Source organism: Protopterus annectens, chromosome 1.part2, assembly GCF_019279795.1.
Source record: "Protopterus annectens isolate FY-2018-M chromosome 1.part2, PAN1.0, whole genome shotgun sequence".
Classification (NCBI taxonomy): Eukaryota; Metazoa; Chordata; order Ceratodontiformes; family Protopteridae; genus Protopterus; species Protopterus annectens.
In genome coordinates this window covers 306,735,910-306,758,717 of record NC_056727.1, presented here as the reverse complement: position 1 = coordinate 306,758,717, position 22,808 = coordinate 306,735,910, and positions in this window count along the sequence as shown.

The following is a 22,808-nucleotide window of genomic DNA, read 5'->3' as shown; positions in this document are numbered from 1 at the left end:
TGATGCTGTGTTTTTTGCTTTGGAGAGGGTGGCTCTCACCTGAGCATCTGAGATGTCAGGGGGGCAGCACTCTGCTGGGATAGATATTTGCCCTTTTTGTGGGGAGGGGGGGGGGAGAAGTTTGCACTGAACCTGTCAGCTAGGATGTTGGCAATGTCTGTGGGTTCGGTGTATTTTTTGTCATTTTGGACTAATTCTGAGCATATCTGGGAATTCCCACCCAGGTTCCTAACATAACTAAAGAAATCCTTGTGATTATCCTTAGTGTCCTGTGCAGTTTTTCTCTCGAAGCTTGCCTTAGACGATTTTATGAGTGCCCGTAGTTTTTTGCTAATACTTATCAGAGATGCCTTCCCTTTTTGGGATTTTGCTCTATCATGTAGTAGCTTCCTCCTTCTGTTGTATAGTTTGTTTATGGCTGGGGTCCACCAGACAGGACGTCTGCCTTTGGAAGATTGGGTCTTGGTTTTATTTGGGATTGCATGATCCATGCATTCCTGAAGGTGTTCATAGAATGCATTTATAAAGGATTCTGCGGTCTGGGCCGTATTTTCCACAGGCCCGGGGGCTTTGAAGGATTCCACCTCAGTTTTGAGGAGTGTGAAATTTGCTTTAGAGAAGTTTTTCACTGTGGTTTTCTGGGCAGGGGGTGGGGTCAGGATGTGAATATCCAGTTGGATTAGTTTATGGTCTGATCTTACCAGTGAGGGATACACTTCTGGTCTGGAGCATAGAGCCCCCATGTTGGTGATGATCAGGTCAAGTATGTTTTCCCCTCTTGTGGGAGTGGTAACAAGTTGTTCCATAGCATTTGAGTTTATGAATTCTAGGAATCTTTGGGCTAGGGTGTTGGAGCTAGAGTAATGCTCCCAGTCTATGTTTGGGTAGTTGAAGTTGCCCAATATAATGGTGTTTGGAGAGACCTTCATCTTTTCCAGTGTTCTCAGGAAGGCCGAGTGGGGTTCCTGGGTTTGGGAGGGTGGTCTGTAGCAGGCTATAAACTGGAAGGCAGTTTTACCCACTGTTAGTTGCACATGGAAGTCTCTGATGCTTCGTGCTGTGCCACCAACCTGGAGGTGTGGGTAACTTTGATGAATATTGATACTCCCCCTCCTTTTGTAGTTCGGTCCAAGTTTTGGTGCCGAAAAGCATGGTATGAGGTATAACCTGGTAGTGCTGGGGTGCTCTCGGGAGCCCTGAACCAGGTTTCTGTTACTGCATAGATATCGATGTTCTCCATGCAAGGAGAGTTTCGAGTCCGTGCATCTTGAGGTTTAGACTTCTGGCGTTGAGTAGCATTGCTCTTAGTTTCTTATCCCTTGTGATACCTATGGAGGTGGGTTTGTCTTTTGAGCCTTACCTAAAAAAGGCACTATGGGGGTAGCAAGAGCCTTTGCCAATATCCGAAAGCCCAGAGGTGACAGGTGCAAGCCGTCCTTAGAGAAGCATTGTGGCTTGTTGAGCATATCATCCCAGGCTGACAGGCATTGGATTCCCTTTGAATGACACCAATACTTAAGCCAGTTGTTGAAATTGATCATCTTGTCTTCATATTGTGGCATCATTCTTGGTGAGGGTAAGATGCTACTCAAGGTCAGGATCATACCGGCCTGGGCTACATGCTCAGAGAGCTCCTCTATGTCTCTTTTCATGTAGTCCAGGGAGGTAGGTCTCAGGTCATTCACACCAGCATGTATAATGACTGAGTCATATTTGTACTTGCCTTGGAGTGACCTGAGTGCTTGTGTTATGCGGCGGATCCTAGCGCCCAACAGGCTGCTCACCGTGACCTTCTCCTTGTTCAGCCTGGTGAGCGGGACGTCAGTGTGCCTGACGATAGAGTCACCTATTACAAGTGTATCAGGTGTGTTGTTTAGCCTTAAGGGCTGTGACTGTTTGGCACACTGGCTTTGTGAAATATGTGTTGCACGTGTTTTGTTTTGGGGTAGCGGTTGCTTGGGTGTCTGCTTTGGAGGTCTCTGCTGCTTAGGCAGATCTTTATTTAGAGCCTCTGAGTATGTTTTTTGTGATTATGTGTTTGGTTTGCTGTCGTGGTAGGTCTATGTGAGACTGGAATTGTAGTGAGTGTGGTTTCCTTCTCCTCATGACTGGTTATGCCAGTACTGAGTTGAGAGAGCTTAGCCTCCAGTTTGGCTATATGGTTGCATCTCTCACATGTGTGGGAATTTGTTGGGAGGAGGAGAGGGTTGTCTGTGTACATGAGGCAGTTGTAACATTGCCTCATGATTCCCAGATTCACCAGCTGGACTGGAGAGGAGATTGACAACTGACCTTTGGACATGCTAGAATAGAATTGGGAATTCCTTTATAATTGAAAACAAGGGCCAGTTGGGAGCAAGGTACTCAAGGGGAGTTTGTGAGGGTGTAGTACTTTTAATTTTTTAGTGCTGACTTGTATAATTGCTTAGTGAGCAAGTGCCAGGTAACTTAAATGCAAAAACAACAAACAGTAACTTTCTTCAAGTGAAACAAGGAAATAAGTACAGTAAGCAATGCAGATATCACTAGGGATCCACAGAAGCGCTGAAAAGCTGAGTTTTAGGTGGAATTAGCGTTCCAGGGAAATAACAAGCAAACAAACAACAAGCATACAAACAAAGCTAGATTCAGCAGGCCTGGATCTAGTCTATGCTACAGCAAACAAGGTGTACCAATTTCAGTAAGAAACAGTTCAAGTATGCAGGCACTATAAACCTTTAACCAGAAATTCCCAGCTCAGAAGGGCAGAGTCCAGCCTCTCCTCCCACAAGAGAGCAGACAACGAACCTTCTTAATGTAAAATAACTGGCCCAAAGCCCAAGTGCTTAAACCAGAACTAATACACTTTTAGAATAACAGACACTGAGCTCTCAATCAGCAGTTCCCAACTTAGAGGGATGTAAGCTACCTGTCCTGCCACCTGTTATCTGTATCTGTTATTGACCAATTGGTTTGTATGATCAGAAAAACTCAAAACTGGATCTACCCATGTAACCAGGTCCTTAAATGAATCTACAGTTTCACTGTGTGATGTATTAAATATTCACCTTGCAATTAATGTCTCCCAAATCACATATACTTAGCTTTTGATGTATTTATCAGCATATTATTCTCCTGTTCCCAAATGATCATTTTAATCCAGTTCTTTTGCAGACATGCCATATTTGTAATGCATGTAATCAGTTTACCCAATTTCAAGTTATCTGCATAAAGTCAGTAGAACACCTCAGATGAAAAAGATAGATTTGAAAGATACAATCTGAACAAGTATGGGGCCAAGATAGAGCCCTGTGGGGCACCCTGACTGTAACCTCGAGTTTCACCTGTCCAATTTCTGTAGGATACTTGCCAAGTCATATTTGTAAGCCATGCAGCTATCTGTCTTATCAAAAGTACATTAATACCTAGTCGTTCTAATTTATTGATCAGTGTTTTGTGTATGACCCTGTCAAATGCTGAAGTTAAATCTGTATAATTTTTCATTCATAGCTACTGTTATGTTAGCATATCATGTTGCAGGTGATAATAGATCTATTTTCAACATGCGCACGCTGATACTTGGTTTCAAGTCCCAGGCCCCTGCTTGTAAATGTTTCATCTCCCAAGCCCCTGCTTACATGTATTAAGCGTACCAGAACTTGTCACAGAAAGGTAAGATTGGCCTCCCAAGCCAAGGACAACCACAAAGCATTCTTTAGCTATGTCTGCAACCTCAAAGGCAATACATAATTGTGTGCAGAGCTCATTTTAAATGGAGCCACCTATACTGAGCAAGAAGATATACTAAATTTCCTGGCTGATAAATTCAGCTCCAACTTTACTCTTCTCTCCCCCTCTACCATCCCTCAGAAAATATAATCAAATATAACTCCCCCTGCTATCACTAGGGAAGAGGTCCTTAATGCTCTCTCGAAGACCAAGAACATTACATCAGTGGGCCCAGACAATATCACAGGATGATTTCTAAATAGCATGAAACATGACCTATCAGGGCCACTGGAATTGCTATTTAACTGTAGCCTCCAAACAGGCTTCTTGCCTCATGAATGGAGAAATATACCAGTCATCCCTCTGCACAAAGGAGGGCTATCTACAGACCCTGGAAACTACAGACTCGTAAGTCTCACTAGTCTTATATGTAAAGCCGTGGAAAGAATTATCATGGAGATGATCAACAGAGATATGGTAAAATTCCAGACACTGGACCCAACACAGTTTGGTTTCATAAACGGCAGATGTGCATACTCAAACTGGTGGACTTCTTTGAGAAGGTCACCAAAGCAATGGATGAGGGCAGAATCATTCACACTGCCTACCTTGACTTAGCCAAGGCATTTGACACAATACCCCACTCAGGCATTGTTGACAAACTCAAGAGGTTAGGTACAAACCCGTATGTCACCCGGTGGATAGCCAACTGGCTCACAGACTGGATCCAGGAAATTAGAATTGGGGGAGTCCACCTCTACAAAGAGGCCAGTCCCAAGTGGAGTCCCTCAGGGATCAGTCCTTGGACTGCTCCTTTTTGGCATTTACATCTCAGAAGTCAAGGCCAATGTCAGTGGTCTCTGGTTGACTAAATTTGCAGATGATTGCAAATTAGGAGCGGTCATTGAGTCAAACACTGACACAAATGTTCTCCAGGAGGGGCTGACACAGACAAACAACTGATGTCAGAGTCATGTTCCCCCTTTGGTATGTACTTAATGAGGCATATCCAACAACTGGAACCTCCACAGAGGTTCCTCACTAAAAGAGTACAAGTCATAAGTAATGCGTCTTATAATGTTGTGTGCCTAGATCTTGATGTTAAACATTTTTTTATTTTTGCATTCAAACAATTTCTGTTTAAATACTTTCAACATTTCTTCTGCAGTTTTTCCATTGAACGCATCACTCCAGTTAGTTTTACATATTTGCTGTTTTGCTTCAGTATTATCTGTTATTAATTTTCTGTGCATCGGTTTAGATTTCATTTTGGCAGGATTATCTAGCAACAAATTAACCTTTATAATCCCGTGATTACTGCATATTAGTGGTGGTAAAACTTGACAGGAAGCAACAGTAATTTCTTTAGGAACACAAATAATGTCTAGTACATTCCCTTCCCTGGTTGGCTTTCTTACAATCTGAAGGAGTTGTTGATGTGAATAATTTCCATACTAATGTTGTTGAATCAATATTCCAGTCTGTTTCTGGCAAATAAAAGTCCCCAGCCACTATTATTCTTCCCTCCTGTGTTTCATTCGAGAAATGTATGAATTCCTCTAGGTCATCAGCACTTGACTTTGGTGGGCTGTGCACTCCAACAGTTGTTATATGTTCCAGTGCTGTCTTTATTGTCACAGTTACACAATCTATAATATTGGCGATATCATTGAACATACAATGATCAAAGGTGTCAGAACTACTTTAATCCCTAAAACAACATCTCCTTATGATTTTTTTTTTGTTAGAATGTCTGTTACAGTAAAAACATTTATACCCTGACAGAACTGGTTTCCAGTCATTGTTTTATAACCTTGTTTCACAAACAGCAAACACCATCGATCTTTTGGGAATTTAGCAAATTTTCCAGTAAAAAAAACTATTACTGCTCCTATCGTTAACAAGCATCAGAGATGCATCAAGTGTTGCTATCTGTGAACTGTTAAATTTTCGACCTGGCAAAATTCCTGCCTTTTACTTGTCCTCTCCTGTTTGGCATCTACTTCTCAGAAGTCCAGGCCAACACAGAGGGACTCTGGCTGACCAAATTCACAGATGACTGCAAGCTGGGAGCCATTATTAACTCCCCAAGTGATGCAGGCACCCTACAGAAAGGCCTCACTGAGACCAATGACTGGTGTCGAAACCATGGCCTTAAACTTAATACCAAAAAATGCGCCATCATCCCCTTTGGGAAAAACTTAGTTCCCACTAATTACCACATTGATGGGATCCCACTGAACACTGAAGGTGTTATAAGAGATCTGGGGACAAAGGCTGACAGCAACCTCTCCTTCAACCACCACATTGCCACTGTGGTCAGAAAGTCCTTCAATGTGGCACATCTCATTACCAAGGGTTTTGCATCCAGGAAGAAAGAGGTCATCATTTCTCTCTACTCTTCCATCATTAGACCAATCATACAGTATAATGCCTCATTTGGCATGTACCTCACTAGACACTTGCAACAGCTGGAGAGGCCACAAAAGTACCTCATGAAGAGGATCCTAGGCCTTAAACACATATCCTACACAGACAGACTCAAAAAACTCCAGCTATTCTCTGTCTTATATCATCTACTACGAGGTGACTTCTGCTTGACTTACAAAGCCTTGTCTGACCCAGCTCTGTTAGAAATGCTACATCTAAAGAAATCCCAATCCCTCCGCACTACATGCTCCAGAGACCTCAACCTCATTACCACAATCAACAGAAAATGCTGGAGGAACAGGTTCATAACCCAGAGACTGCCCATGCTCTGGAATAGACTTCCCATACATGTCAGCCAGAGTGCCTCACTAGCCCTCTTCAAGAGAAATCTTGATGAGTGGATGGGAAATAGAAAGTTCACCCCAGGGATCACGCCAGTGGCTCTACTTGATACAGGACTGGAAACTAATGATGGACACAGTACCAGGGCACTTCTATGGGCTAGGCTTGTAAAGGCCCAAGGGCTATTAGCCTAGTACACACCTATGAACCTATAAATATAGCAAAATATCTGCTGCAAAAATTATCATGCATTGTGATGATCAGTGATCTTGACAAGTGAATGCTGTCTAGTCTGAATGCATATGTGCCCACAATTAGGCTTTGATGCTCTACACATTTCCATTTTTTAAAACAGGGCATTTTAAATGAAGGTCTTAAAAAAACTGGCTCTCCTTACTATATGTGATTTGTGAAAAATGCATCCTAACACTTATGCAGGCTATGGTAAAAGGGCTATAAGTTGTCTGTTAACAGTCAGAGTGCCCTTGTGGATGAGATCATTTGTATTAACATGACTAAAAACAGATCAATGCTTCGTAACATTAAGGCATTCTAAGGCCTGTCTCACCTCCTCCTAATTTTGCTCCTGGCAAGCATACCATTATTCGGTGTTCATTATCATCTCTGCAAATGTTAAGTATCAGGTCTTCTAATAACTGAATCTCTAATTCTAAGAGTATCTTTTCTTACCAGAACTGAAGAATCTTCAACTTCTAATTCAGTAATATCTGCTCTATCAATTGTTATAAAGGAATGATCATCATCACTATTAGCCTTATTAATACCACTGTTTTCATTTTTTTTTTGACATTTGCAAGCATTTAATTCTTATCCAGCTGGCTTTGTACATCTACAATTTAACCTATGTTGTCAACGTCTATCTTCTCTCTTTTTTACAGTAGTATTCTTCAGTCCTTCCAAGTTCAGTTTTGATTTTATTTTTGTTTCCTTTTCACCTGTCACTTGCCTCTTTTTTCTACCTTCTTTTAAAAATGATGCATTTTTCAGTAGACTGAGGGTTTTCTGATGAAAAAATGTTAGCATTCCCTGTAATCAGTGTGTTGTCTTTTTTAGTATGTACTCTCTTTGCTTTACAGAGATTTATTATTTTTTTTCCTTATTTGTTGTGAACTGCACTTCTTTCTTTTGAATTTTATTCTGTATGGTCAAAATTCTCAGATTCTTGAATAGTTGTATCCAGAATTCCATAGTTGTTGTTGGTATTATCTTGTTCAGTAGAGGCTGATCTTTACCTACAATAGACACTTCCTTTCCTAAATGTGTTCTATTTATTCTTTGCCTAACATTATTTATCAGTCCAGTCATTAATATATGTAACAACAGTTCTCCAAGCTGTGCCATTTGCACAAGTGCAATTGTCATTAGTAAGGCTAGATCTGCTTATAATAATGGTAAACAAAATCATCCAACTTTTAGCATAAGGAACACAGATCACCAGTGTTATCAGGTGTTACCTTTAAATACGCATAGCATTTAGTATACTGTATAATATATTTGTGCTTTAGCAAATAATTAATGGCATACCCATTTAAGGAATTCATATTCAGCTGCAAATGAATAAAGAATTATACAAGAAAATAAAGATGTGCAGCAGGTAAGGGTGATAAAGGATAATGAGGGAAATGTACTCACAAGCGAGGAGAGTGTGTTGAACAGATGGAAAGAGTACTTTGAGGGGCTTATGAATGAAGAGAATGAGAGGGCGAGAAGGTTGGATGATGTGTGGATAGTGAATCGTGAATCATGAAGTGCAATGGATTAGCAAGGAGGAAGTAAGGATAGCTATGAAGAGGATGAAGAATGGAAAGGCTGTTGGTCCAGATGACATACCTGTGGGAGCATGGAGGTGTTTAGGTGAAATGGCAGTGGAGTTTTTAACTAGATTGTTTAATGAAATTTTGGAAAGTGAGAGGATGCCTGAGGAATACAGAAAAAGTGTTTTGGTACCGATTTTTAAGAATAAGGGTGATGTGCAGAGCTGTAGTAACTACAGAGGGATTAAACTGATCAATCACAGCATGAAGTTATGGGAAAGAGTAGTGGAAGCTAGGTTAAGAAGGGAGGTGATGATTAGTGATCAGCAGTATGGTTTCATGCCATGAAAGAGCACCACAGATGCGATGTTTGCTCTGAAAGTGTTGATGGAGAAGTACAGAGAAGGTCAGAAGGAGTTGCATTGTGTCTTTGTGGATTTAGAGAAAGCATATGACAGGGTGCCTAGAGAGGAGTTGTAGTATTGTATGAGGAAGTCGGAGTGTCAGAGAAGTATGTAAGAGTGGTACAGGATATGTACGAGAGTAGTGTGACAGCGGTGAGGTCTGCGGTGGGAGTGACGAATGCATTTAAGGTGGAGGTGGGATTACATCAAGGATCAGCTCTGAGCCCTTTCTTATTTGCAATGGTGATGGACAGGTTGACAGGCGAGATCAGACAGGAGTCCCCATGGACTATGATGTTTGCAGATGACATTGTGATCTGTAGTGAGAGTAGGGAACAGATGGAGGAGACCCTGGAGAGGTGGAGATATGCTCTAGAGAGAAGAGGAATGAAGGTCAGCAGGACTAAGACAGAATATATTTGTGTGAATGAGAGGGAGGATAGAGGAATGGTGAGGATGCAGGGAGTAGAGGTGGCGAAGGTGGATGAGTTTAAGTACTTGAGATAAACAGTTCAGAGTAATGGTGAGTGTGGAAGAGAGGTGAAGAAGAGAGTACAGGCAGGATGGACTGGGTGGAGAAGAGTGTCAGGAGTGATTTGTGACAGACGAGTACCAAAAAGAGTGAAAGGGAAGGTCTACAAGAGGGTAGTGAGACCAGCTATGTTATATGGGTTGGCGACAGTGGCATTGACAAAAAGGCAGGAGTCAGAGCTTGACGTGGCAGAGTTGAAGATGTTAAGATTTGCACTGGGTGTGACGATGATGGACAGGATTAGGAATAAGTATATTAGAGGGTCAGCCCAGGTTGGAAGGTTTGGAGACAAAGCCAGAGAGGCAAGATTATGTTGGTTTGGACATGTGCTGAGGAGGGATGCAGAGTATATTGGGAAAAAGATGCTAAGGATGAAGCTGCCAGGTAACAGGAAAAGAGGGAGGCCTAAGATAAGGTTTATGGATGTGGTGAGAGAGGACATGCAAGTGGTTGGTGTGACAGAACAAGACACAGAGGACAGGAAGAAATGGAAACAGTTGATCTGCTGTGGCGACCCCTAACGGGAGCAGCCGAAAGAAGAAGACAAGAAAATGATAATCAAAATCAGTTACCACAGAATTCAAAGAGAATTTAAAATCAACTTGTTTGAGAAAAATCACACAAACAATATCCAACTAAGTATTAAATTAAGTACATCAAAGTTGTTGCTCTGACTGTACAAGTTGTGAAAGTCGCACAAAAACTGGAATTCCTTTATATCACGCAATAGCTTCTGCACACTATCACTTACAGTCACACCTCTTTTTAACAGTAAAGATCAATAAATCACAGACCAAGACAGAATTGTTTAGACAAGCTCTGAATTGTCCTCTGTGCAGTCTGTGTGAATTTATAACTGACTATGCCCCTTGGAGTAGCTACAGTTTGTCTGTCGAAAACCTTTTCCTTTTTAACAACAAACAGTGAAAATTAAATGTAAAATAACAGTATAAATCAAAGTAAATCTTGTCTACAAACGATCCCTTGCTTCATACAAACAATGAAAAGCAGTGGTAATAAGTAAAATATTTCAAATAATTTCTCTTACCAGGCTACTGCACAGTCAGTCTCAAACCAAGTCAGAAATGTTTAGATAAGCTGTGAATGAGCTTACCATGCATGAGGACTGCGCAAAATGTATGACATTTCTATTATGGATACTATTACTAAAATGTGCTGCATAAAAAAATAGTATTCTTCAGGACCAAAAGCACTGATTTTGTTTGACCAGATAATGTACTGGGATGTTTCCTGAGTGTTAAGCACCCCCTTTTGGATATCCTTCTTAAACTGTTTAACCACAGTCTATCCATTGGATCTGTTCTAGAAGCATGCAGAACAGCTGCAGTAGTGCAACTCACTAGTGAGGCCTACCCATGGACCCTGATAACTATATGCCTATCAGTCTCACTAAGAGGATTTACAAGGTGATGGAATGAATCACTGTGGACCTCATAAACAAGAACCCTCCAATCTCTAGATGCAAACCAAGTCAGATTTGTGTGAGGTAGATCATACTTATTAAACCAAATGGACTTCTTTGAAAGAGGCACAGAAGCACTGGGTGAAGGTATCTCTGTCAGCACAGGGTGATAATGGAGAACACTGCACCTTGAATAAGTGCAAATTCAGATTACCAAATGACGTGGTTACTCAAAGTCCATTGTTCTCCGTTATCATCTGAAACTGATTCTACAGTTAAATATGATGAAAGTCAAAAGCTTTTCATTACTGCTGAGCATATTTCTCTATTGTCCATGACATTAATTAGAAAAATTCTTAACATAGAAGGTGTAACATGCCCTTCAAATGTGAAACCGTGAGAAACGTGGACTTTTTAAGATTCAAAATGAGGAGCATTTCTCATAATGAGGTCACTTGAAAGGCATGAGTAACAATAATGGGTTTTCTGCTCATTATTTTGAACTTTACCCCCATTTATTGAGCAAAAAAGTTGAGAGCTGTGGCCGAGATGATATGCAACATTTCCTAGATGTTACATAACTGCCGTAATGTTCTGAAACTATGCAAAAACACTGGTATGGTCCATTGTTCTTGATTATCGCTGAGCACAGCTTACTTTGATTTAGCTAAGAGTTTTGAAATTATTCCCCTCTTTTGCATTTTTGAAGTACTGCTCAAACACAGTATAAATCCATGTCCAACCCTTTGGATTGCCAATGGTCTTGCTGGTAGAACACAATCTATTACAGTTTGTGGCACATAATTCTTCAGGAGACTTGTCACCAGTGGTTCATAGGCTTATGACCCCAGGGGTTCTTTCTAAGTCTAGCCATGTTTTCCAAGATGAGAATCAAACCCTGTACTCTGTCTGTGAGGTAAACACCTTAACTATTATGCCAACCCTCAACCCCTGTTCTGGTTTCACTTCTTTTTGGCATTTACTTGTTCGGTGTCAAATGGAAAACTAAAAGCCTTTAGCTGACTAAGGTCTTGGATAGTTGCAAAGTTGGAGCTATCATAATTTCTACTAAAGACACTACTATTTTCCAAGGGGGATTAGATTGGACAAGCTCATGGTATCAGGGTCACGGTCTTAAACTTAATGCCTTAAAAATGTAGTATCTTACAGATTGGGAAATGGGAATTCTCACACACCTGCCACATAAATGACACCGCCATAAAACAGACTTTGTCATTTGAGACCTAGGTAGCTAGATGGGTAATAATCTCTCCTTCTGTCATATCCATCTGATTGTTAAGGGAATCACCACTAATTCAAAAAGGCATCTCCACTAATTCAAAAAGAAATCTTTGATATATACCTCTCCATGGACCTAACCTTACTTAAAAAATGGGTACCTCACCAGCAAAATCTTGGGTATGAGCACTCTAACTTACTTAGAGCACCTAAAAGCCCTTTCTTTTGTATGTTCTGTATACTTCTATGTGGCAGTCTATGCGTAGCCTTTAAAGTTCTGCTTGATTAGTACATTTTTGCATAACTAATAGGAACACAAATGCATTTTCAAAGGACCTAAATCTAAATCACAACAGAAATAGAAATCCCCATCTCTGGAACTAACAATAGCTTTTATAAAACAAAACATATCCATTACTGTTTTCAAATCTGTCTTAGACAAATGAATAAGAAACTGTAAATTTATTCTAGGCATTGCCCCCTTCTTTTAGACTCATTAGTTGTGCATATTAATTATACTGCAGTGCTTAAGCTTTAAATGGCTTAACTCTTTTATTGCCTAGTAGCAACTTATGGATGTGCACAGTTGGCATCAGTGTGCAAGAAGGTGCTCATGCTAGTTATACAAGTTTCCCAAGTTATCGGAATACTTAAAGAAATATCATCATCAAGTCCATAAGCAGAATGATGGCTGTAGAGAAAGAAATATTCCTACAGTTTGCTTAGCTGCAAGTAACTCCATGGGTAGCCTTCTTTGACACATAGGCAACTGCTTATATACCTGAGTTTTGCTCCCAAAAATATCATCCAGTGGCCTGACAGACAGGCATCTTATCTGTTGCTTGAACTCTGTAACTATTTTTCATGTGTCCCTTAATTTTCTTTGGCACTGAAAATATTTTCTTAAAGGAAGAAAAAATAAGATGGTCCTAATTTTCATAGTTCTAAGGTGGCCAAGATAGTCTTGATTTTTCAGCAGTAATCTGCAAATATCAGCTTGCCCTTTAATATTGTTATCCTCCAGAAATAAACCTGTATGCTTGAAGGATTTGCATTTGATCCCCAGTAGACGCCCGCCATTAATCCAAATTTGAAGAAGAGCTGGAAGAACAACCTCTTCCATTTAGACAGATAACTGCTTTCATCAGAGCCTCACATAATCTGCTGTCAACTTCAGAACTGTTTCCACTTTCATGAAACTGCCCTGTTATCACCTGATCCTTCTTACAGTTAAGCTTCCTACTTACCAATACTTCTGGCTGAACCTCTACCCTGTGCCCTCCTGTTTCATAATGGCTTTAATGTGTCCTTGTCCTACCTTTCTTTATGCATTGGATCTCTTTTTTGCTGCTGAGATTCTCACTGTTGTCCATGTTCTACCACTGCCTTGGCTCTGTCTTCATCCCCTGTCTCCATTCCTTCTGCAGTTATTATTACTTCCTGCATTCTCTTAGCCCCTGCCCCTATTGCCCTTCTCTGGCTTCCTCATATCTTCTTTCAGCACTTTCCCCCATGTCCTCCTAGCGTCATACTCGATCCCTGCTCTCTTGGCTGCTGTAACACTTCTCTTTTTTGCTTGCTTTTCTTTGTTCTGTCCCTGCTCATCGTTATGCTAAATAACTCCCATTCTCTTTACAGTTTCTTCCTCCTTAGAACCCCTGCCCGTCTTTTTAAACCCTTTATCTCCCTCAGTAGTGTTTTGTCTTCCATCAAGTCCCATAAGTCTGAAAGCCTCACTGTTGCTCTGCATCCTGCATAGTTTACCCATCTCTTCTCCTCTTCTCTTCTCCAGTACATAACACTTTTTCAGTCCTTCACTTTTAGTGTTACCTCCTAGTCGTGATTGTTTCCTAAGCTAACTCCTTTTGTTTTTATTTTTCTTACTTTGTCCTTTAACATGTTTTACCCTATACCCCTTCCACAGTATCCTGCATTGTTCTGCTTTCTATTTCTTTGCTTTTACCCCACTGAAGGGAGAATGAAAATTGCAACATTGTTGGATAGTAAAACTATTCGTTACCAAGTTACTAATTACCTTCTTGCAAATAAAAGCACCGACAGTTGCTCTGTCTTTTTTCTGTTTCCTGGCATGCAATGGCTGGTCCTAAGCGTAGTTTCTCTGTAGACCATGAATTTTATTTATTTTCTGTCTTGTATCCCAAAACTTTACAGAATGATCTTTTATTTCAGTGACTAACTGCTAATATGCCATTGTTGTACACTGCCTCACAAAGAAGGTGGGAGTCTGTTACAGAAAGCTTCCCAGTTTTACCATGCAGTGGAAGAAAGCAGTTCTGCCATTACATTGGCTTAGTTTTTACTAGTAGTGGTATGTGCAGCAGATCCACAGGCCTTTACACTGCTGTTTCTGTAGTAGTCCTTTTCCTGTTTTCCTTGTGCATTTACTTTTCAATTTGATACAGGTGGCTTAAATAGTGCTTTTTATAGTCCTGTTCTCTGAAGTCTAGTGACGTCACTAATAGTCTCTCTGTGTGTTTGGCCATTTTGTTTTATTGTCATTTAGAGTGATAGTTTGTCAGTAGCAGCCTTATGATTTGACTGGTTACACTTTTCCTCCTCAGTGATAAGCTGCCCACCTCCAGAGGTGTCACCTCACTGATTCTGTACCTCTACCTTATTTGTGTGCCCTTCTTTCACTTATGAACCTTCTTGAATGGTTCCACCCTATGGTGTGCTTAGGTGCTAGTGCTAATAACCACTTGTGGCTACAGATCACGTGGCTCCATCATACTTCGGTGCTACTCCTTTGCTCCCCTTTTCTTTCCTTTCTGCTACATGTGAATTATTCATCTCTTTCTCTTCTCCACGATGTACATATCAGTCCTTGTAGGTAATTTTTACTGTTGTTAGTAACACTTTGCTTTGTCACCTTTTCTTATAACTTTATTTGACATAGTCTTACTTAAATAATACCTCTCAACCTCTTATCACAAGAAATCTGGAAAAAGATAAAAAATAATGGTGGGACAAATTTTAAATATTGCTATTATTAACTTAGAAAGTTGCCTGAATAAAAGGTGTTGCATTAGCATCTATTTCCTGAGGGATATGAAGCCTGAGTCTCAAGTGTCTGTCATTATTTGGTGACTTCAGTCTTCAATGATTTGCCAGAAAACCAGAAATTTTACTAGGAACAAACTAAATATGAGGTAAAAATCTAGACATTCTTTGAAAATCTGGACAAATGTAAGATCCAGAACCGCACTGAGTGTTCTTCTTTGAACTAGACAGTTGATTGCATATTATAAGAGAGAGTGTTTTAAGGTCTGCTCCCTGCTCTTAAAACTATTAAGATGATTTTTATGACACCTGAAATTCAAGCCTGGATGGATATAAGGGTCTAGAAATGGAAGGGATGTTTTAGAACAGAATGATTCATTTATCCTGAAGAACTGCAGAAAGGAACACTTAAGAATGTAGTATGTCAACAACAAGGATGACGTTTAGCTTTGTGTAGTTCATTATAATCATTTTCTCACATCCCAGGGAAATCACAAAACTGTTGGACTGTCAAACAAGGATAAAAAGCTTAAAAATGATTTAGGTTTTCTCTGAGAAAGGTTTTGCCATTTGGTTTAGGCACTGCATGGTACAACTTTAAGCAACATGGAGTTTTACTGTATACATATATGGTCATACCAACCTACTTTCCATTGTTTTAGTGTGGTCATGCTCTTTCTCCCACCCTACATTTAACTGATAAGCACATTTAGTTAGTGAAGATTCAGAATCTTAATTATTATTCCAAACTTACTGAAGGACATCAAATAAAAATAATTCCCCTTTCCTTAGATTGTGGAAGAGTGGAACAGTAACTCAGACACTTAGAGAAGATAGCTCAGGGTTTGCCACCGTGCATGCTATGTTTCTCTGTGCTCAAGAATGAAACTGCCACTCTCTTGAAATGTCATGTTAAACATTATGCTCTAGAAATACAGTATTTCCTTTGCATCTGTGGGTTAGTATATGTTTAGCAATTGGCACAAAGGATTATGGAGCTGCTAATGAGCCATTTCCTGTGGCCCAGCATTTGATTCCGTCATTCTCTAGTAACTAACTGCAGTAGCATAGCTAGGGTTGGGATGAATTGGGCAGCTGCCCTGGATGCAAAATGTTAGAGGACGCAATCAGCCATCTTAGACCAATCCTGATCACTCTTTAATGCATACTGGCTTTTAAAAGATGGTATTACATTTGCAATAAAACCCGAGTACTGTAGCACTTCCTATGTGGTCTAAAACTGTAGCAACTGTTTGCTACATTTTGAAAGAAAAAAGATTATCTTTTTAAACTAAAATCTGAGTGCTGTAGCGCTCCTTGTAAGGTATAAACTGTAGCAACTGAGTACTACATTTGTAACAAGCATTTTGCTGCAGTTTAAAATGGAAAAAAAAGATATGTTGCTTTCTTTCTTCATTTTTTGTTTTGTTTTGTTTTTTGTTTTCCTCAAGTAAAATCTGAGGAAGGAATGTCGGCAGCAAGGTGCAGAAACAGGACCTGATTGGCTCCTGTAGTTCAGGAGCCCCAGGTATCTGATCGAAGACATTTTTTTGGCTGTTCCATTTAAGAGCTGGTGCAGGAATGAGGGTGTGTGTATCTGCCTGGTCACCTGGTTGGTGTGCCAGTACAAAGAGCAGACATTTTTGTTTTTACATTTCCTCTTCAAATGAAGAGCTGGGGAGGGAGGGCACTACTATCAAGAGTATCCTCAGATGCTACTACATCCAGCTATTCCTTTGATGAACTGTGTGTCTCTGAGCAAGTCACTTAACCAAACACTGCTCCTGGGTTGAGTATGAAAAGATCCATGGGAGAAGTAAGCACTTCATTCTCATCTCTATTTCACTGTATATTTATAGGTTCATAGGTTCATAGGTAGGTACTAGGCTATCTGCCTAAGGGCATTTATAAGCCTAGCCAGAGTGTGTCGGCTTTCGCCGCCCCATTGATTAATTAACTGAGCCTCTGTCAAGCAGAGCCAATCAAGTGATTCCAGGGGTGTATTTTCTGTTACCCATCCACTCGTTAGGGCTTCTCTTGAAGAGTGTTAGTGAGGGGCTCTGCCTAATGCAGTTAGGAATTATGTTCCAAAGCATGGGGGGGGTCTCTGTGACAGGAATCTATCCCTCCAGCAGGTTTTATTTATTGTTGTGGCAAGGTTTAGCTCACTAGAGCGTGTGGCTCGCAGTGACTTGGATTTCTTTAGGTGGAGCATGTCCATCAATTCTGAGTTGGACATGGCTTTGTAGGTCAGGCAGAGATCACCTCTGAGTAAGCGATATGCCACTGAGTACAGCCGGAGTTTTTTTCAGTCAGGCTGCATAGGACATATGTTTGAGGCCAGTAATCCTCTTGGTGAGGTGCTTTTGTGGTCTTTCCAGCTGTTGGAAGTGTCTTGTGAGGTACATCTCAAATGGGGCATTGTACTCTATGATGGATCTGATGAGTGATGAGTAGAGGGGCACTATAACCTCTTTATTTATAGATGCGAACCCCTTAGTAATTAGATGGGCCACATAGAAGGATTTCCTAACTACTTTGGCAGTATGATTGTCAAAGGAGAAATCTTCCTGGGTCCCCAGATCTCTTATTACCTCTTCTCTATTAAGGGGGCTGCCGCCTATGTGGTAATTCATGAGTGTTTTGTTTTTCCCAAATGGGATGTCTATGCATTTTTTGGCATTTAGCTTGAGGCCATGACTTTGACACCAGGTGTCTGTCTCAGTAAGGCCTTTTTGAAGGATGTCCGTGTCAGCCGGAGAGTCGATTATGGCTCCCAGTTTGCAGTCATTGGTGAACTTGGTTAGCCATAGTCCTCCTGTGTTTGCTTGTACTTCTGAGAAATATATGCCGAACAGTAGGGGTCCCAGAACCGAGCCTTGCGGGACACCACTTGTGACTGGTTTAGAGTCGGACCTGGAGCCTGCTATTCTTCTTACTGTGTGAGTTCTGTCTGTAAGCCAGTTGTGACATAGGGGTTTATGTTCAGGCTGGTGAGTTTTTCTATAATATCCGAGTGAGGAATGGTGTCGAACGCCTTGCGAGATCAAGGTAGGCTGTGAGAACCATCTTTCCCTCGTCTATAGCCTTGGTGACTGTCTTGAAAAAGTCAACCAGGTTTAATAGGCATAATCTGCCCTTAACAAAGCCGAACTGAGTTGGGCCAAGTGTTTGGAGGTTCCCAATGTCTTTGTTAATGAGTTCCATGATGATGCGCTCCATAGCCTTGCAGACCAGGCTAGTCAGGCTTATGGGGCGATAGTTACCAGGGTCAGTTGTGGCCCCACTCCCCTTTGTGGAGTGGAATAACTGTTGCTGTGCGCCATTCTATGGGCACGTAGCCTGTGGAGAGGTTGAGGTTGAACAGTGTGTTAGATATACAAGTTATTCCTTGTTTTCATGTTACAAATACCAGTGCATCAAAACCGTAATCCTGTAAATTTTATGATGATGATATCTTTTAGTTTGACCAGTGGCCAAAATCTAGACATTTTAATATTCATTATAAACTGAAAGCATTAAATGTTCACAAACTGCCTGTGTATATTTTTCCAGATGTATTAATTTTCTGGTTCCCCCAGTGTCACTCAGTCCATCTCTCCCAGTCATCCAGTGAACCCATTTGTTCCATATAGTGATAGATGTATAGCCTGGTTTGTACCTGTGACAGGAAATGGACCAACCAGCTGTGTGAGCCATCATTCATGCATTAGGGGATCTTTATTTTTTTTTTTTTATCAGTACCTTCCGTTCCATCAGCCACACAGACATGCTTGGGCGCGCGCACTTCCCTCGCCTGAAAGAGAAGCAGGCTGGCTAAGCCTCATCGTTCCTCTTCTTCCCTTACATCTCGAGCAGACACCCAAGCTGTTAATCAAAGTTGGGTCAGCTGAGTCATTGTCAGGGCTTTGTCTCTCTGCACTGTTAGAGTTGGCAAGCACTGACTTATAAGTGTGGCTTTTTGGGTAAGCCAAACAGCCACAGTCAGGATGAACTCTTTCTCTTCAGTCCTGCATTAGTAATTTCTATACTACTGTTCAGATTTTATTTGGCAGTATTGCAACTACTGTCAGTTAAGAGGAATAATCCTCCAGTTTACATACACTTAAGCAAGTGTTTGTTTAAGGATGATTCTGGGAATAAGCCCCCTCAGCAAGAGTTAGCATTTCCCTGATAAGAAGCTAAATGTATTAAAAAAAAACAATGCCTGCAAGGTAAAAATTGCTACATTTGTTTCCCGCCATGGTAGCGTAGATATCATGCATCACAAAAACTGAAGTTGTTGCCATTTTCATGTACATACCAGGTTGGCTTGCTGTATACAGTTATGCAGAAACTGTTGATTGACACATCTTGCATTACTTTAACTTGTTTTTGTGGTTTGGATTGTTTTTTAACATTCAACTTTTTATCTTTTTTTCCTCACTTTTAAGTTGTCTCCACAGCAGAACTCCAGATAAATTCTAAGATTACCACAGAGCAATCAGCAATGCCTCAATAAATATATCAAACCTTGTAAAGGCAAAACATTTGGCTAGTAGTTTCATGCCGTGATTTCCATAGGATGGCTTTGTAACATAGCATTTTCTCCAAAAAAGAAACACACTTAGTTAGACCATTTTGCTAGAGTGAGATACATTGCACACACTTCAGCTAGGTTTTCAAGAAAGGTTTCATTAAAATCTGTTATTTTATGAGCATTTGGTCTAACTTGCAATTCAGTTTATTTGTATTTAATAGGCAGTTGAATGTCAAAATCAGCCCAACATATTACACCTGCCCATTCATTGCTGTAAAGCTGAAGTCATGTTCCTCATTTCAGGTTTGCAGTAGGTGATCAAAAACTTGTTGTTGGACAGTAAAGAATATGCATCTCATTATGCCTTTAATGTTTAGAGGGACACTTGTGTCTTTTGGCTTTTCCTGGTTAGGGGTCACTAAAGGTGAATAAAAGTAACTCTAAAAAAAGTTTTGTTCTTAATCTCTATAAAACCTTTCATGATATATACTGTATGATGTGCTGTGAAGCAATTTTGCATAGTGTGCAGAGAGTATTTTAAATTTGGGGAGAGTCTTTTCAGTGACTTGTATTTTTTAAAAATATTTTTTTAGTTGTAAGAAATATAAGCTTTACAGTATAACAAGAGACTAAAAGCTGGTCAGAAGAAAGTTTAACAATATAATGCTGTGATCTTGGTCTGCTGAGGTGGGATATAGCCTGCCGCTAAAGGCAGTTGGCCAGGGGAATTCTATACATATGTTATGAGTAAAATTCACAAAGAATACTTTGTGCATTTGCAAGGTGGTTCGCTGTTTTTATTCTCATTGCTGACTACTTTTACATAGAGATTAGCTGGCTGCAGATGCAAATAATTAATCTTGAAAGTTCTGAGCATTCTCTTTGCTGAGTGAGGGAGGTGCAAAATTTAAAGGTACAGTGACAAACAGTTCAGTGAAAAATAAAGTTTGGAATTATGGGAAGTGAATGGAGATAGAAGCCTTCTCAGCAACCTTAATACTCTGATGCATTTAATAGAACAGTGCACAATTTAGTTATATGTAAAGGAAGCCAGTGCATGATTTCTTAGGGCTAAAAGTTAATGTTTTCTGAAAGCATACAAGGTGTTTTTCACATCTCGGAGGGTAATAGAGATAGGAAAAGAACATACAACAATCAGTGTAAGTGAGAACACAGGCTTGTAATGTGCTTTGGTATGGGAAAATGTAATTAGGTAATGCCTGTGGTTGCTGATTTGGGGCAGATGTTCCTCTCTGGAGGGTTAAACTTCATTTGTTGAAAATGTGCAAAGTTTTGTGTGTTTATTTAAGTTAATAGAGGATGGGGCTGTTCTTAAATTGTATTTAGTTTTTTTTTTTGAGGGCTTTCATTAAAGAAAAAGTTTTGAAAAATGTGATATGGGTTCAAACTGAGATGAGCAGAAACAACTGTATAAAAAGATCAGCCAGCCAAATGTCAGTGTGTGCATGTAAGACAAATTTTGAAAATATACATTCAAAAAACTGTCATGTATAATAGGTGTGAATAATAGTTTTTTATCATAATGACATATCTTTCCATATTATCTTGGAAAATGAATGCCCTTACAGGTATAGCCAAAAAATAGAGTATGGGATTATTTTAAGAAATACATTTTGAAAATAGCAATGTTGTAGGAGAAGCATTTGGGAAGAAATGTGAATTTAACAAAGAAGGTATTTTAGAATGGGTATTCAGCAGAGTATCAGTGACAAAGGAATAGGGTAGTAGTAATATTTATTGCCAGAGGGGTTCCAACAGTGATAGAAGAGGAACAAAAAAAAAATGAAAATAATGATAGATTTGTGGTAGAAAGGGGCTAATGGAAAAGGCGGAGGACTGTGTTGCCATGTACTTATATTCCAACTAAAAATGCAGCTATGGAGCTGAAGAAATTTTTGGGAGCTGTAATCCGCTTTCAGCAGGGAACATTACTTATGATGGGGACTGGAGCTTGATTTGCAACAGTGAGGATTTATCAGGCAGATGTAGAAAGGAAAAATATAACAAAGGAGGGTAGATTTATGAAGACATTTATGATAATATTTGATATGGAAGATATGAATTCAGTAGTAGGAACTCAGAATTTACATATTATTCCCCAAGGTTCAATAACTGGGCTAGACTGGATAGAAAATATATTTCACAGGAACATGTGCATTTAATTGGAAGCTTCAGCACACATCCAATAACTATTTCAGATCAGGCACCGATAAAAACTAAGATAAAAATGCTGGATAATGAAGTAAAAATATGTCACTGGTGCTTTCTCACCTACCTTTTAAAATAGAAGAATTTATGGAATGCGTAGTTGAAATTATTCAAGAGTTACTAGGGACGATAAAAGTTTCTTTAGAAGGAATAGCTAGGGATAAAATGCAAATGGAATTTAAAAATGGGATAGAAATAAAAGATTGAGAGTTAAGAAATAAGTAATATGAATTATTTAGAGGGGACGACAAAGGTTAAAATATTGTAGAAAAAGAGAAATCTAACAGAACAATAACAGAAGCAACTACAGAATGCTAAAGAGAAGAATAAGGGAGTCCTGTTAAGCAACTATTTTTGGATATCTCAGCAGCAGCAAAAAAAAAAAAAAATTTAGTACAACTTAGGCAACAGAAAGTAGAAAGGGTTGTTGCCAGAATTAAGGATCCTAGGACAAGAAGAATAGCCAGATGTCGTAAATGGGTATTAGGGATATTTTGGAAATTTTATGAAAATTTGTGTAAAGCAGAGAAATGTAAAACCAATAAAGAGCACAAATGAAAATATTTTTGAAGATTTAATTATGCCATTGTTAGAAGAAGATGAAGCTTAGCGACTATTAATTAAGATAGAGGGAGATGAGATAAAAAATGGTGATAGTCAGTCTGCAGGAAGTCTCCAGGAACAGATGGTATTCATGTGGAAGTTAAGAAAGAAAAAAAGTGATGAAGATCTGGAAGATTTTATTTACAGTATTTTAACAGAAGGGGAAGCAACTGTATCTTGGAAGAAAGTTGTGGTGAAAGTATTACGTAAAGAAGGTAAGGATCCATCGGACCCAGCTTCATATAGACGCATTTAAATTTTAAACCATGATTATGAAGTATTTTTGTTTATAATAAGCAAAAGGATGGCAAAGGTGTTGCCAAACTTGATAGAAATCACTGGTGTTTTGTTGAGGGGAGGCAAATATTTGACATTAATTAGAACAGTGATCCACAGAGAATCAGAATTTAAGAAAGTACAAACTGTTGTTGGTAGGTAGGTCTTGATGCAACGAAAACATTCAACATAGAAAACTGGGATGTTATGAGTAGGACAATGGAAGCATTTGCATTCCTTGATACAATAATAAGAGTGATTAGGAAGCAATATGAAGGATCGGAGGCAGGAATTAAAGTGGAAGGAT